Consider the following 13,323-nt stretch of genomic DNA (forward strand, 5'->3'; position numbering starts at 1 on the left):
TCGTCTTAAACAACAAGCTATGGAAATTACAGTGTTAGGACTGTTTTTTTAAAAGGGTACTTTCAGCAAAAACAATTATTTCAAATTAGCGTAGCAGAAAGTGCCAAGATTTGTAATTCACATATATTAAAAAAAAATTCCAGTACTTCTCAGCAGCTGTAGGTCTGCAGGGAAATGGTGGATTTCTTTCCAGTCTGTGCTCTCTGACATCTAAAGTCTGGGACAGGAACTGCCCCAGAGCAGTAGCAAATCCCATAGAAAACCTCTCCTGCTGTTCCACCTAGAAAGAATACCACTTCCTGCAGGACATACAGCAGCTGAGAAGTAATGGGGACTGAGATTCTTTAAGGAAGGTAAAATTACAAATTCTCATGGCACTTTCTGGCACCAGCTGTTTTGAAAGAAAAAACTTTTGTCGCTGAACTAATCCCTTTAATTGGCATTAGTTGTATTTTTTCTAGCAAAAATTTGTAGCATTTGGTTAAATGTAAAACTAAAAATGTAAAAACTGGTGTGACCCTATAATCCTCCCCTATAGGACCCCGATCATCACTGAATGTCTATATAAGTGTGTGTTAGGTTGTCACTATCTCTCTCTATTCTATCACTAACAGGAGCGACATCAGCGAAATCGCGGAGGATTCGGAGATTGGGAGTAAGTATCTCATAGCCTAGTCTTAAAAAACAAGCCTATGAAAATTAGTGTAAGGAGATTTTTATTTTTTAAAGGGTAATTCAGCCAAAAAATTCTTTCAAATCAACTGTTGCCAGAAAGTGCCAGAGATTGTGTAATTTACTTGTCATTAGTCTATTAAAAAAAAAATCTCCAATACTATCAGATGCTGTATGTCCTGCCGGAAGTGGTGTTATCTTTACAGTAGACACAGTTGCTCCCTGCTCCCACCTCTGTCCTGGGACAGGAACTGCCCAGAGCAGTAGCAGATCACCATAGAAACCTTTCCTGCTGTTCAGACTGGAAAGAATACAACTTCCTGCAGGACATGCAGCAGCTGAGAAGTAATGGAGGACTTGGATTTTTAATGGAAGTAAATTACAAATCTCTGGCACTTTTCTGGCACCAGCTGATTGAAAGAAAAAAAAAATGTTGCTGAACTATCCTTTTTTATTGGCCAGAAAAAATGATGTCTCTAATGTGTGTTTGGTTCTTTCACTATCTTCCCTATTCTATCACCAACAGCAGCGAGACATCGATGAACGTCTGGAGGCATTTGGAGTAAGATCTCACAGTAACATATAGATAGTAATATAATCAGTCACACAGACAAGTTTGCAGGGGGATCTGGTATTAAAAAACAAAACCTATGAAAAACAGCATTTGGAGCTTTTTTTTTAAAAGGGGGCGATTCGCAAAAAAAAAAAAAAAAGGAATCTTTCAAATCAACAGGTGCTACAGAGTGCCAGAGATTTGTAATTTACTTAAAATCTCAACTCTTCCGGTACTTATCAGCTGCTGTATGTCCTGCAGGAAGTGGGTATTCTTTCCAGTCTGACACAGTGCCCTCTGCTGCCACCTCTGTCCATGTCATGAACTGTCTAGAGCAGCAGCAAATCCCATAGAAAACCTCTCCTGCTCTCCAGACTAGTAAGCAAACACCACATCATGCAGGACATACAGCAGCTGATAAGTAATGGCAGAGTTGAGATTTTTTCATAGATTACAAACCTCTGGCATTTTCAGTCACCAGTTGATTTGATTTTTTTCTCTTTTTTTTCATGTTACATTACTTGTATTGTTTTCTAGCAAAACCTTGCCGCATTTTGTTTAAATAAAGTGTTTTTCTGTGTCTGATTTTGTGGTGTTTTTCCCCATAGCAGAGCATGTGATTCATTGGTTTCCCTTTGAGGCTGCATTTACACATGCCAGTTCTTTGTAAAGCTGCCATTGCAGTTTTTGAGCCAAAACCAGAAGTGGATTCAAAGTAATGGGTACAATAAAGGAAGCGCTTATATGTCTCCTACCTGCCGGATCCACTCCTGGCTTTGGCTCAATAATTACAGCGGCAGATTAAAAAAAAACTGTCTTGTGTGAAACCAACCTCAATCACATGAACTGTAAAGTAAAAAACAAAAACGTAACAAAACACACAAACATATGTAAAGAAAAGACGCCATACCTAGAGCACACACCAAGGTCCCAAAGTGACGGAAAACACCAAGTAGACAAAAGCATTGATGGCGGTGACTTTCACATCTCATCCGGCTCCAGCATTTTTCTGCTAATAAGGAAAGGGAGGTTTTTGATAAGAATTCCAATAAATATAAAGCAGAGACAGTTGAATTGAATTATTCTATAGTTACCCACTCTTGACACTTCCTTAATACTTCTCAACACTTTCTCCCACCTATCTTCATCTATCCTCCGATTACTCCCTCCCATTTATCCTTACTTTTAGTCCCATATGTTGTTCCATTATAAGGTGCGAGTATATTGTGTGATCTCTTTCTTTTTAATTGATCCACTCCTTATTTTGTAACTAATGGGCTGGGGCTACATCCTTGCAACTTACTATTATTCTGACTTGCAACTAACGCTTTTCTGCATCTAACATAAGAGAACCAGTGTCTTTCCTCTATCTTGTATTCTGCTTTTAGACTGTCCCACTCTTTATGATGTTTCCGTCCATTATATCTCTGTTCTCACCCCCACCCCATCCAATACTTTTACTACTCCCAATTTCCTAACTTCTCCTAACTCATCATATAAACCATAATGGGGCAAATTCCATTACTCCCTGATTATTTAGAGATTTTTTTTACCCACTCCCACGTTCTAACTAAGGGCCCTATTCCACCGGCCGATTATCGTTTGCATAATCGTTAACGATTAACGATCTCAAACGACCGCTATTGCGAAAGACCTGAAAACGTTCACTCATTTCCATGGAACGATAATCGTTACTTATGTCTTATTCAATGCGACGATTTGCGAACGTTTTGCAAACGAGCAATGATAAAAATAGGTCCAGGTCTTATAAAGCGATCAACGATTTCTCGTTCAGTCGTTAATCGTTAACTGCATTTCAACCAAAACGATTATGTTAGATTCGAACGATTTAAAGATAATCTAAACGATAATCGTCCGGTGGAATAGGGCCCTAAGGTCTTTACCATACCAAAATTACTCCAAGCTTTCTTCCCAGAACTCCTGTCTCCATATCTGCATATCTCTACATGTAATAGTGATGTGCGGCTGATGGCTGATGACTGTGTAAAGAAAATAATAAAGTATATACATACCTGCCACACTCTCCGGTGCTTCTGCCTGCTCCCGGTATCATCCGGCAGCAGCAGCCAGGAAGATACTGGGACTGGTTAGAAGCACGGGAGCGTGGCAGGTATGTATATACTTTATTATTTTACACTAAAGGCAAGGGCTACACGGACATCGCTAACAACAAATATATATATACAGTCCATGCTGCACGATTATTGAGCTGGGTAATAGGCTCAGTAAATGAGCGTCGATCTAGCAGATTGGTGCTCATTTACATTGTCAATCAGGCCGTGTAACATGGCGATTGTCTGAACTAAGGAGTGCGTTTACATAGAAAGATTTATCTGACAGATTTTGGAAGCCAAGGCCAGGAATGGATTTGAAAAGGGGATAGATCCCAGTCTTTCCTTTATGACCTGATCCCTGTTTATAGTCTGTTCCTGGTTTTGGCTTCAAAGATCTGTCAGATAAATTTGTCTGTGTAAATGCACTATTATGCTACGTTTACACGTAACGATTATCGCGCGAATTTGCGCGATAACAGTCAAATTCAGCCCGGCCACGCATCCTACAGCCCCCTGCGCCGGCTCGATCGCCACCCCCGCCACGAGCATACCTTACCTGCTCGGCGTAGCGGGTGTTCAAAATTCCTGCCTCCCCTCTTCAGTGCATTGATTGGCTAAAGAGGGGAGCCGGGAATTTCAGGCTGCGGAGGAGCGGGGGCCGGGCCTGCGGGCAGAGGCCGGGCTGGGGCGGGCCGGGCTGTGGGCGGGGCCGGGCTGCAGACGGGAGGGCTGCAGGCGGGCTTTGGCCGGCTAAAGCGATCTTAAAACGATCACAAAACGAATTTTTCGTACGATATATTGATACCGTCTAAATGCTGATTGGAGCTAGGAAAGCAGTGGCACCTTACAGGTTAAGCCACACCTTTAAGACACCTACAGGTACCACAGGAGGGATCTGATGCCTAGCAAACATCCCCTTGGTATTTAAAAAAATGTCCTTTGATTTAATATAAAAAAAGTAAGAAGACTTTTTTTAAGGTGAACTAACATACTGTACTTATACAGAGTTTTTTTTTGCATAGATTTTGTGCAAAATTGTCACAAAAAATATTCCACCAAATCCCCAGTGAAACAGGCGCATTTATAGTCAGATCATTGGTCTAATAAATCTGGGCCAGTGGATTTCCAATGTACATGTTTCTATAAACACTTCCCCCAACATGCAGCACTTGGAGGACAGACTAATATCCCCTTTATAATAAGCAATTATTATTTTTATTATTATGTAATAGGTGGAAGATGGCCGTGATGGACGCCCCGGGATATTCAGGTAATACACTACACGAAAACAGCAAAAAAATCTAATAAATTATTTTTACAATAGTTTTCGCCCCCGCTCGCACACATTTTGCCCTTGCATAGACTTCATTTTATGGTCGGACGGATTCCGCCGTCCACCCAAAGAATTGACTTGTCAATTCTTCGGGTGGATGGCGGAATCTGACCGACCATAGAACAGAGTCTATGGCATGGGTGGAGATGTGTTCCAGCGCGAGTGGCCTAATCCGAGACGGTTACCAGTGAGGAATTGAAGAGGAAAGTTTTCTGCTTGAAATTCATCTATTCAGCTCTGGCAGAATAGGAGCAGAATTCAAGCGGAATTCCAACCCCATTGACTTCTATAGGATTCTCCTGCTGGAATCGGCCCAAGAAATTGACAAGTCAATTCTTTGTCGGAAGGCGGATCCGCGGCAGAAAATTCTGCTGTGTGAACAAACAGAGCAGAAATACCATTGAACACAATGGAATTGCTCTATTCAAATTTTATGGGAAGAATTTCAAGCGGAAATTTAGGGTGTGCTCACATATGGAATCCGCACGGATAACCTGCATGATTCCATTGCCCGCATCTCCTCCTGTTCCATTGACTCCATTCTTATGTCGGGGGGATTCCGCCATCCGCCCAAAGATTGGCATGTCAATTCTTGGGCAGATGTCGGAATCCGCCCGACCATAGAATGGGACAGGTGGAGAGCAAACGTGTGCGAGCAGGGGCGAGCGGCGGAATCCACTGGAGATTATCCGTGCAGATTCTGAGAGTGAACACACCCTAAGAGCGGATCCGCTTTAAATTCCTCGCCTATTCCTCAATGTGCACATCCCCTTAAGTGACACTGTCACCCCCTTTGTGCATTTTTGACATCTCTATACAGGTGTAAAGGGTAAATTTAGCGTTTTTTCATACCTTATTTCATATCATACGTCATGGTGGCTTGTTCAAGTAAAAAGTGTCCTTTTATCAACTGCAGATAGTATTAAGTGGGCGTGGCCTTGCAGCATTAGCGCCACTTAGCCCCGCCCACAACAACACTGTTGGCCCCACCTCCTTGACGGCCTATTGGTTGGCCGACGTACGTAAGGGAGTGGGGTCTAGACCTTTCGGCCAGCCTGTTCCAATAGCCAACGAGGGGGCGGGGCCAACTGTGGCATGATGGGCGGGACTAAGTGGCGCTTATTGCCACAAGGCCACGCCCTCTTAACACAATCTGCAGTTGATAAAGGACACTTTTACTTGAACAAGAACCATGACGTATGATATAAAATAAGGTATGAAAACCGCTAAATTTACCCTTTACACCTGTGTAGAGATGTCAGAATGCACAAAGGGGGTGACAGTGTCACTTTAAGGGGAAAACTGGCAGTGATGACAAGGGGTTAATAAATATCCTGATGGATTTCATGTTCTTATTGAGATGTCACAATAAATAACATTTTCTGAAAGTTTCAAATGGGACCAAGTACCAATCCTCCTAAACCAACCCTATGTTCTCTGTTACAGAGACGACAAGTACCCGCTTCACGGTTGGATCCCAAGCTGGAGACCATCGTGTAAGTATGAAGAAGCAGCGGAGATATAATCATCCATCTACTGATATGACAATATGAGTCCATTTATATCTGTGTTCCCCACCAAATACTCACATATGTATATTCACATATCCCCAAACACTATGGGGCAGATTTATATATGTTGCAGCCCTGAGCACATTGAGAAAGGGGCACAAAAAGCTGTGGCCTCCATCTGCTACTAATTTATCCTGGTTTATGCCGAAAAACAGGGAAAAATCAGGGCAGAAAACCTACACCTGCTGTGGAGCACTTGTAGATTTCTATACCTGCTGCGGAGCACTTGTAGATTTCTATACCTGCTGCGGAGCACTTGTAGATTTCTGCACCTGCTGCGGAGCACTTGTAGATTTCTATACCTGCTGCGGAGCACTTGTAGATTTCTATACCTGCTGCGGAGCACTTGTAGATCTCTGCAGCTGCCTTGTGGTAGGTACAGGTCCTGCTGGATTTACTCTGGTCTTAATAAATGTCTATATATATTTATATACACAAGCTGGTTTATGTTCTATATACAGTGAGACTGACGAAGAGGAGGAGGCGGACGAGGCTGCAGACTTTTCCAGGTGAGGGCTCAAAGCTTATTGCATTGTGAATACATGTTTATTTATTTTACCATCCTGTATAGAGAGAGGAGCGTCAGGAAGACATGATGTGTATATGTGTGTGTGTGTGTGTGTGTATATATATATATATATATATATATATATATATATATATTACTATATATATATATAATATATATATATATATATATACAAGCTGGTGTATGTTCACAGTGAAATCGACGACGACGAGGAAGATGGCGCGGCTGCGGACATCCCCAGGTGAGGGCTCAAAGCTTATAGTATTGTGAATACAAGTTTTTTTTTTTTTTTTTACTATATTGTATAGAGAGAGGAGCGACAGGAAGATAGAATGTGTGTGTGTGTATATATATATATATATATATATATATATATATATATATATTATATGCAAGCTGGTGTATGTTCTCTACACAGTGAAATCGACGTCGACGAGGAAGAGGACGTGGCTGACGACATCCCCCAGGTGAGGGCTCAAGCTTATAGTATTGTGAATACACGTTATTTTTTTCCCATCCTGTATAGAGAGAAGAGCAGTGGGAGGGCAGGATAGGGGGGCGCTCTAGTTAGACATAGAATCATATTTTTTCTATTTATTTTAACAGCATTTATTCACATTACAAACTGCTGACACTGGGACTTAGTTGTTAAGGTCCCCGTACACTTTATACTTTAGCTGGCTGTACCTGCAATATACAGTACTATATGGTCATTGTATAGAGCAGTGTACAGCTCACTACATTACTATTGCAATCACCTTCTTTACAATAAAATATTTACTGTGTAATATAACAATATATTTATATATGAGATGGTTTACGTTCTATACACAGAGAAGAAGAGGAGGACGAGGAGGACAAAGGGACGGCTGTGGAGATCCCCAGGTAATGAAACAAAACCTATAACATTGTGAAGCAAGGAATTGTTATTTACCATGCTGTATATATAGAGAGGACGGGGGCGCTCTATTTGGAGGTGGATCTAATTTCTATTGTGGGTAATGGTGAATAGTATATTACTGCAGGTGTGAATAGAGCTGGTAAAAGAGCATTGTTTCTATATAATCTGCTCAGAAATTCTGGTTTCCTTACACTAACCATTGATTTCCCTCCATTTCTTGGTTGTTTCTCCTTGGCAGAAGCAGCAGCAGGAGGAGATCCATCTTATCCAGGTAAATATATGGGATGATACATTTACATGATAACACACCTCTATAGCTGCACTGTATATCCTCATGTCATCACTATATATTATATTATCAGTCACATATAATAACCACGAAAGGCCTCATGTACATAATACAGACATACAAGCAGGGCCGGCGTTAGGGGGGGCAAGCAGGGCAAATGCCCAGGGCCCCCGTCCCCCAGGGGCCCCCTCCCGCAGTTCCAGTAGGAGAGCGCCCTGCAGCGTCTGGCAGTGATCCCTGGCTGCTGCTATCAGGGGTCACGCAGAGGCTGCAGGACGCTGCTTGGTGTCTGCTCCGTGTGTGTGTGTAGCTCCCCCTCCCTCCAGCTCCTCTCACTGCACGTGACTTCCTCCTCTGGTGTGGAGCTGTCGGGACGATGGAGGAGAGGGCTGCCGGGGGAGGATGACAGCCTGCTGCTGCTGCAAGGTACATGAGGGGGATGTACCACTACACCCAGCATGCTAGAGGGAGTAAGTATTCTGTACATGTAGTGTGTAATGTGTATGAATGTAGGTGTATAATGGATGAATGTAGTGTGTGTTACATGTCCTGTGTATAGTGTATGGACTGGATGGTTTGTATCTGTATAATGTGTTTTCATGGATGTGTGAGTGTATATATATATATATATATATATATATATATATATATATATATATATATATATATATATTAGTGTGTGAGTTAGCACTGCTGACTCCCAAGTGTAGCAGTGAATGTACTGTACATAGGAGCTGCAGCCATTCTCTGGCCTCATCAGTCCTATGTAATTGCTGCCGATGACCACTGAGGCCGCTGATTGGCTGCAGCTCCTATGTATATAAGGCAATACGGTGTATTTTATTGAGAAAAATAATAAGGTGGTATTCAGTCCTTAGGTGGTGGTCACTGTATGCTGGTAATATTGGTCTGTATATAGTGTATATATAGTCATTACTGCCATAGATTGACTGCCACATAATGACACTATATACAGACCAATATTACCGCCATACAGTGACCACCACATAATGACTATATACACTATATACAGACCAATAGTACAGCCATAGAGTGATCGCCACATAATATTGGTCTGGATACAGAGTCATTATGCAGTGGTCAATCTATGGTGGTAATATTGGTCCGTATATAGTGTATATAGAGTCATTATGCGGTGGTCACTCTATGGCGGTAATATTGGTCTGTATATAGTGTGTATATAGAGTTATGTGGCGGTCACTCTATGGCGGTAATATTGGTCTGTATAAAGTGTCATTATGCAGTGGTCACTCTTTGGCATTAATATTGCTCTGTATATAGTGTATATATATATAGTCATTACTGCCATAGATTGACTACCACATAATGACACTATATACAGACCAATATTACCGCCATACAGTGACCACCACATAATGACTCTATATATACACTATATACAGACCAATATTACTGCCATAGAGTGACAGCCACATAATATTGGTCTGTATACAGTGTATAAAGAGTCATTCATTATACAGTGGAAAGTCTATAGCGGTAATATTGGTCTGTATATAGTGTATATAGAGTCATGCGGTGGTCACTCTATGGCAGTAATATTGGTCTGTATATAGTGTATATAGAGTCATTATGGGGCGGTCACTTTATGGTGGTAATATTGGTCTGTATATAGTGTATATAGAGTCATTATGGGGCGGTCACTTTATGGTGGTAATATTGGCCTATATATAGTAAAGTTTTCCTCAATAACGGTATGCAGGTAATATTTGGTCCTGATCATAGTGCTTTTTTTTTTTTTTTTTTTTTTTTAAAGCAATTCATATAAATAGTTCTTGTGTTTACACCACTAGCGGCAGTCCTGGCATGTAGCGGCAGTCCCAGAATGTAGCAGCAGTCCCAGAATGTAGTGGCAGTCCTGGCATTTAGGGGCAGTCCTGACATGTAGCGGCAGTCCCAGAATGTAGGGGAAGTCCTGACATGTAGCGGCAGACCCGGCATGTAGCGGCAGTCCCGGCATGTAGCGGCAGTCCTGACATGTAGGGACAGTCCCGGCATGTAGCGGCAGTCCCAGAATGTATGGGCAGTCCTGGCATATAGTGGCAGTCCTGACATGTAGGGGCAGTCCCGGCATGTAGCGGCAGTCCCAGAATGTATGGGCAGTCCTGGCATATAGTGGCAGTCCTGACATGTAGGGGCAGTCCTGGCATATAGCGGCAGTCCCGGCATGTAACCTTCTGAACTATGTAAGGGGCCTAATACATGGAGCGAAAATAGTCCGAATCAGGACGCTATCGCTCTGTGAGGACACTGGGGAACATGATCAGGTAGTATATATCACAGACAAGGCCTGAGGGCACCGGGGAACATGATCAGGTAGTATATATCACAGACAAGGCCTGAGGACACCGGGGAACGTGATCAGGTAGTATATATCTTTATTGTTTACTATATACAGCAAGGATTGCACACACATCACTAATGATATACTGTATATATACACATAGGGGGAGATTTATCAAACTGGTGTAAAGTAAAACTGGCTCCGTTGCCCCTAGCAACCAATCAGATTCCACCATTCATTACTCACATTCTAAGATGGTGGAATCTGATTGGTTGCTAGGGGCAACTGAGCCAATTCTTCTTTACACCAGTTTGATAATCTCCTCCATAGCTTTTGCTGCATCATAAAAGAGCCATGTAGTAGGCTCTCTAAGCGAGCTCCATTCTACCAGATTGGCGCTCACTTCTGCAGAATATCAGGCCGTGTAATACGGCCTTAAAAGTGGCCGTACACTTCCAATAACTGCTGGCTGAACAATCCTTCAGCTGACAATTATCTGTCCCATCCGGTCCCGTCCTCCCCATACACAGAAATTTGGCACATCTGAGTGTTCCTGTGTTCTCTATGAGAGGGGAAAGCCATAGCCATACAGATCTGATGGCGGCTTATCTCTCTGAGAACAAAGAGGTTGGGCGTTGATTTTCCATCAAGCTTGACCCCCTATGTCCACTGATATCATCTGTCAGAGGACTGTCCAGAGAGCCCCATACACCTTACGCTGATGGCCAAACCCACCAGAAGCAACAGGTACCACCAACAAAAGAGTAACATGTATGGGGACCTTAAATTGTTGCTAAAATATTTCAGCATTTGGGGCCCCACCTTCAACTTTGCCCAGGGCCACATCTAGTCTAAAACCGGCCCTGCATACAAGTGACATGGTGCCGCCTGTATCTCACCCACTAGGATAGCACTGAGTCCCCTCTCTCCAGTGTAATGTCTATTCCCCATCACTGCTGACGGGTCTGATCTCAGGAAAGTCATGCTGGTTTTTCTCCTTCCCTTATAGACTGCGGGCGCTGTTCTGCTGCTGCTGCGCCACCAAGGAGGAGTAAAGGTGAGTACCCAAAATCCCCTCACACCTCAGATCACTTTTATTCTGACTGTATATTCATATGGAGCCTATATATGTAACCTGTCATTATTAACACATTGCTTGTTATATATCCTATCTAGGTAACACAGCGCCGCCAGAGTGAGGAGAAGACACCCGACCATCTGGAGCTGTCTGGAGGAGGAGGCGTCCGGAACATCAAGTGGTAAATGGGACGCCCATAACATCCGGAGGATACATTACCACACATGGGGGAGGAGGAGCCCCCTTTACCATCAGAGATAGGAGGAGTAGACACTCACAACACCTAGAGGGGTCTGGAGGAGGTGCCCTTAAAGGGGTTATCTAGGTAACTAAAAAGGCATTTCCTTCCTCGCCGGTGTCTCATTTCTGGTTTCGTCTCCTCTCACACCATCATCTTCTCACCTGGCAAAACGGAGGCGGCCTGAGACAGTGGGGCAGGTACTTTGTTGTGATTGTCGCATGCGGGTGAAACCAGTGGCGGCGAGTTTCACCCACATTTGGCGATCACACCATAGTACCTGATCTACTGTCTCAGACCTTTGCCAGGTCAGAAGATATTGGAATGAGATGAGTCCGACCTGGAAGTGAGATGCTGGTAATGGTGGAAATATCTTTTCAGCTCCCCAGATAACCCCTTTTAACATCTAGAGGCAAATTAGGGGCCCGTAACATCCGGAGGATTTATTTGCCTCACAAGGGGGAAGGAGGAGCCCCCTTTTACCACCAAAAATAGGAGGACTAGACTCTAAGAACACCTAGAGGGTCTGGAGGAGGCGCCCTTACAGGGGTTATCAAGGCAACTAAAAAGGCATTTCCTTCCTCGCCGGCGTCTCACTTCTGGTTTGGTCTACTCTTGCACCGTCATCTTCTTATCTGGCAAAACGGAGGCGGCCTGAGACAGTGGGGCAGGTACTTTGTTGTGATTGGTGCATGCAGGTGAAACCAGTGGCGGCCAATGTACAAACAATGTTGCCGATGTCATCACAACATTGCGCGTACATTGACCACTGCTGGTGGTGAGTTTCACCCACATGTGGTGATCACACCATAGTACCTGATCTACTGTCTCAGACCTTTGCCAGGTCAGAAGATGTTGGGATGAGATGAGTCCCAACTGGAAGTGAGATGCTGGTAATGGTGGAAAGGAAATATCTTTTCAGCTCCCCAGATAACCCCTTTTAACATCAAGTGGTAAATGGGGCGCCCATAACATCCGGAGGATATATTTACCACACATGGGGGGAGGAGGAGCCCCCTTTTACCATCAGAGATAGGAGGAGTAGACACTCACAACACCTAGAGGGGTCTGGAGGAGGTGCCCTTAAAGGGGTTATCTAAGTAACTAAAAGGCATTTCCTTCCTCGCCGGCGTCTCACTTCTGGTTTGGTCTCCTCTCACACCATCATCTTCCTTACCTAGCAAAACGGAGGCGGCCTGAGACAGTGGGGCAGGTACTTTGTTGCGATTGTTGCATGTGGGTGAAACCAGTGGCGGCCAATGTACAAACAATGTGCCGATGTCATCACAACATTGCGCGTACATTGACCACTGCTGGAGGTGAGTTTCACCCACATTTGGCGATCACACCATAGTACCTGATCTACTGTCTCAGACCTTTGCCAGGTCAGAAGATGTTGGAATGAGATGAGTCCGAACTGGAAGTGAGATGCTGGTAATGGTGGAAATATCTTTTCAGCTCCCCAGATAACCCCTTTTTAAAATCTAGAGGCAAATTAGGGGCCCGTAACATCAGGTGGGTTTATTTGCCTCACATGGGGGAAGGAGGAGCCCCCTTTACCATCAAAAATAGGAGGACTAGACTCTAAGAACACCTAGAGGGGTCTGGAGGAGGCGCCCTTAGATAAGTTAGCTAGGGAGCTAGAAGCATTATCTTTCCTTTGTCTCTCCTCTGTTTGGTGTCTTCTCATTCTACACTATCTGACTTGGCTTAAAGGCGGCGGGCTGAGATAGTGGGGCAGGTACTGGGCTGCAGATTGTC

The 13,323-nt window shown here is 43.7% G+C and overlaps 1 long non-coding RNA gene across 1 annotated transcript; it reads left to right on the top strand.

Moving 5' to 3' along the window:
* The first annotated feature begins 10,570 nt into the window (after window positions 1-10,570).
* Window positions 10,571-11,511, top strand: LOC138775152 (uncharacterized). Its single transcript, XR_011360517.1, has 3 exons — window positions 10,571-10,993; window positions 11,256-11,303; window positions 11,423-11,511. It is a non-coding gene; the product is annotated as an uncharacterized lncRNA (long non-coding RNA).
* The last annotated feature ends 1,812 nt before the right edge of the window (window positions 11,512-13,323 follow it).

The sequence above is a fragment of the Dendropsophus ebraccatus genome, unplaced genomic scaffold, assembly GCF_027789765.1.
Source record: "Dendropsophus ebraccatus isolate aDenEbr1 unplaced genomic scaffold, aDenEbr1.pat pat_scaffold_1383_ctg1, whole genome shotgun sequence".
Classification (NCBI taxonomy): Eukaryota; Metazoa; Chordata; class Amphibia; order Anura; family Hylidae; genus Dendropsophus; species Dendropsophus ebraccatus.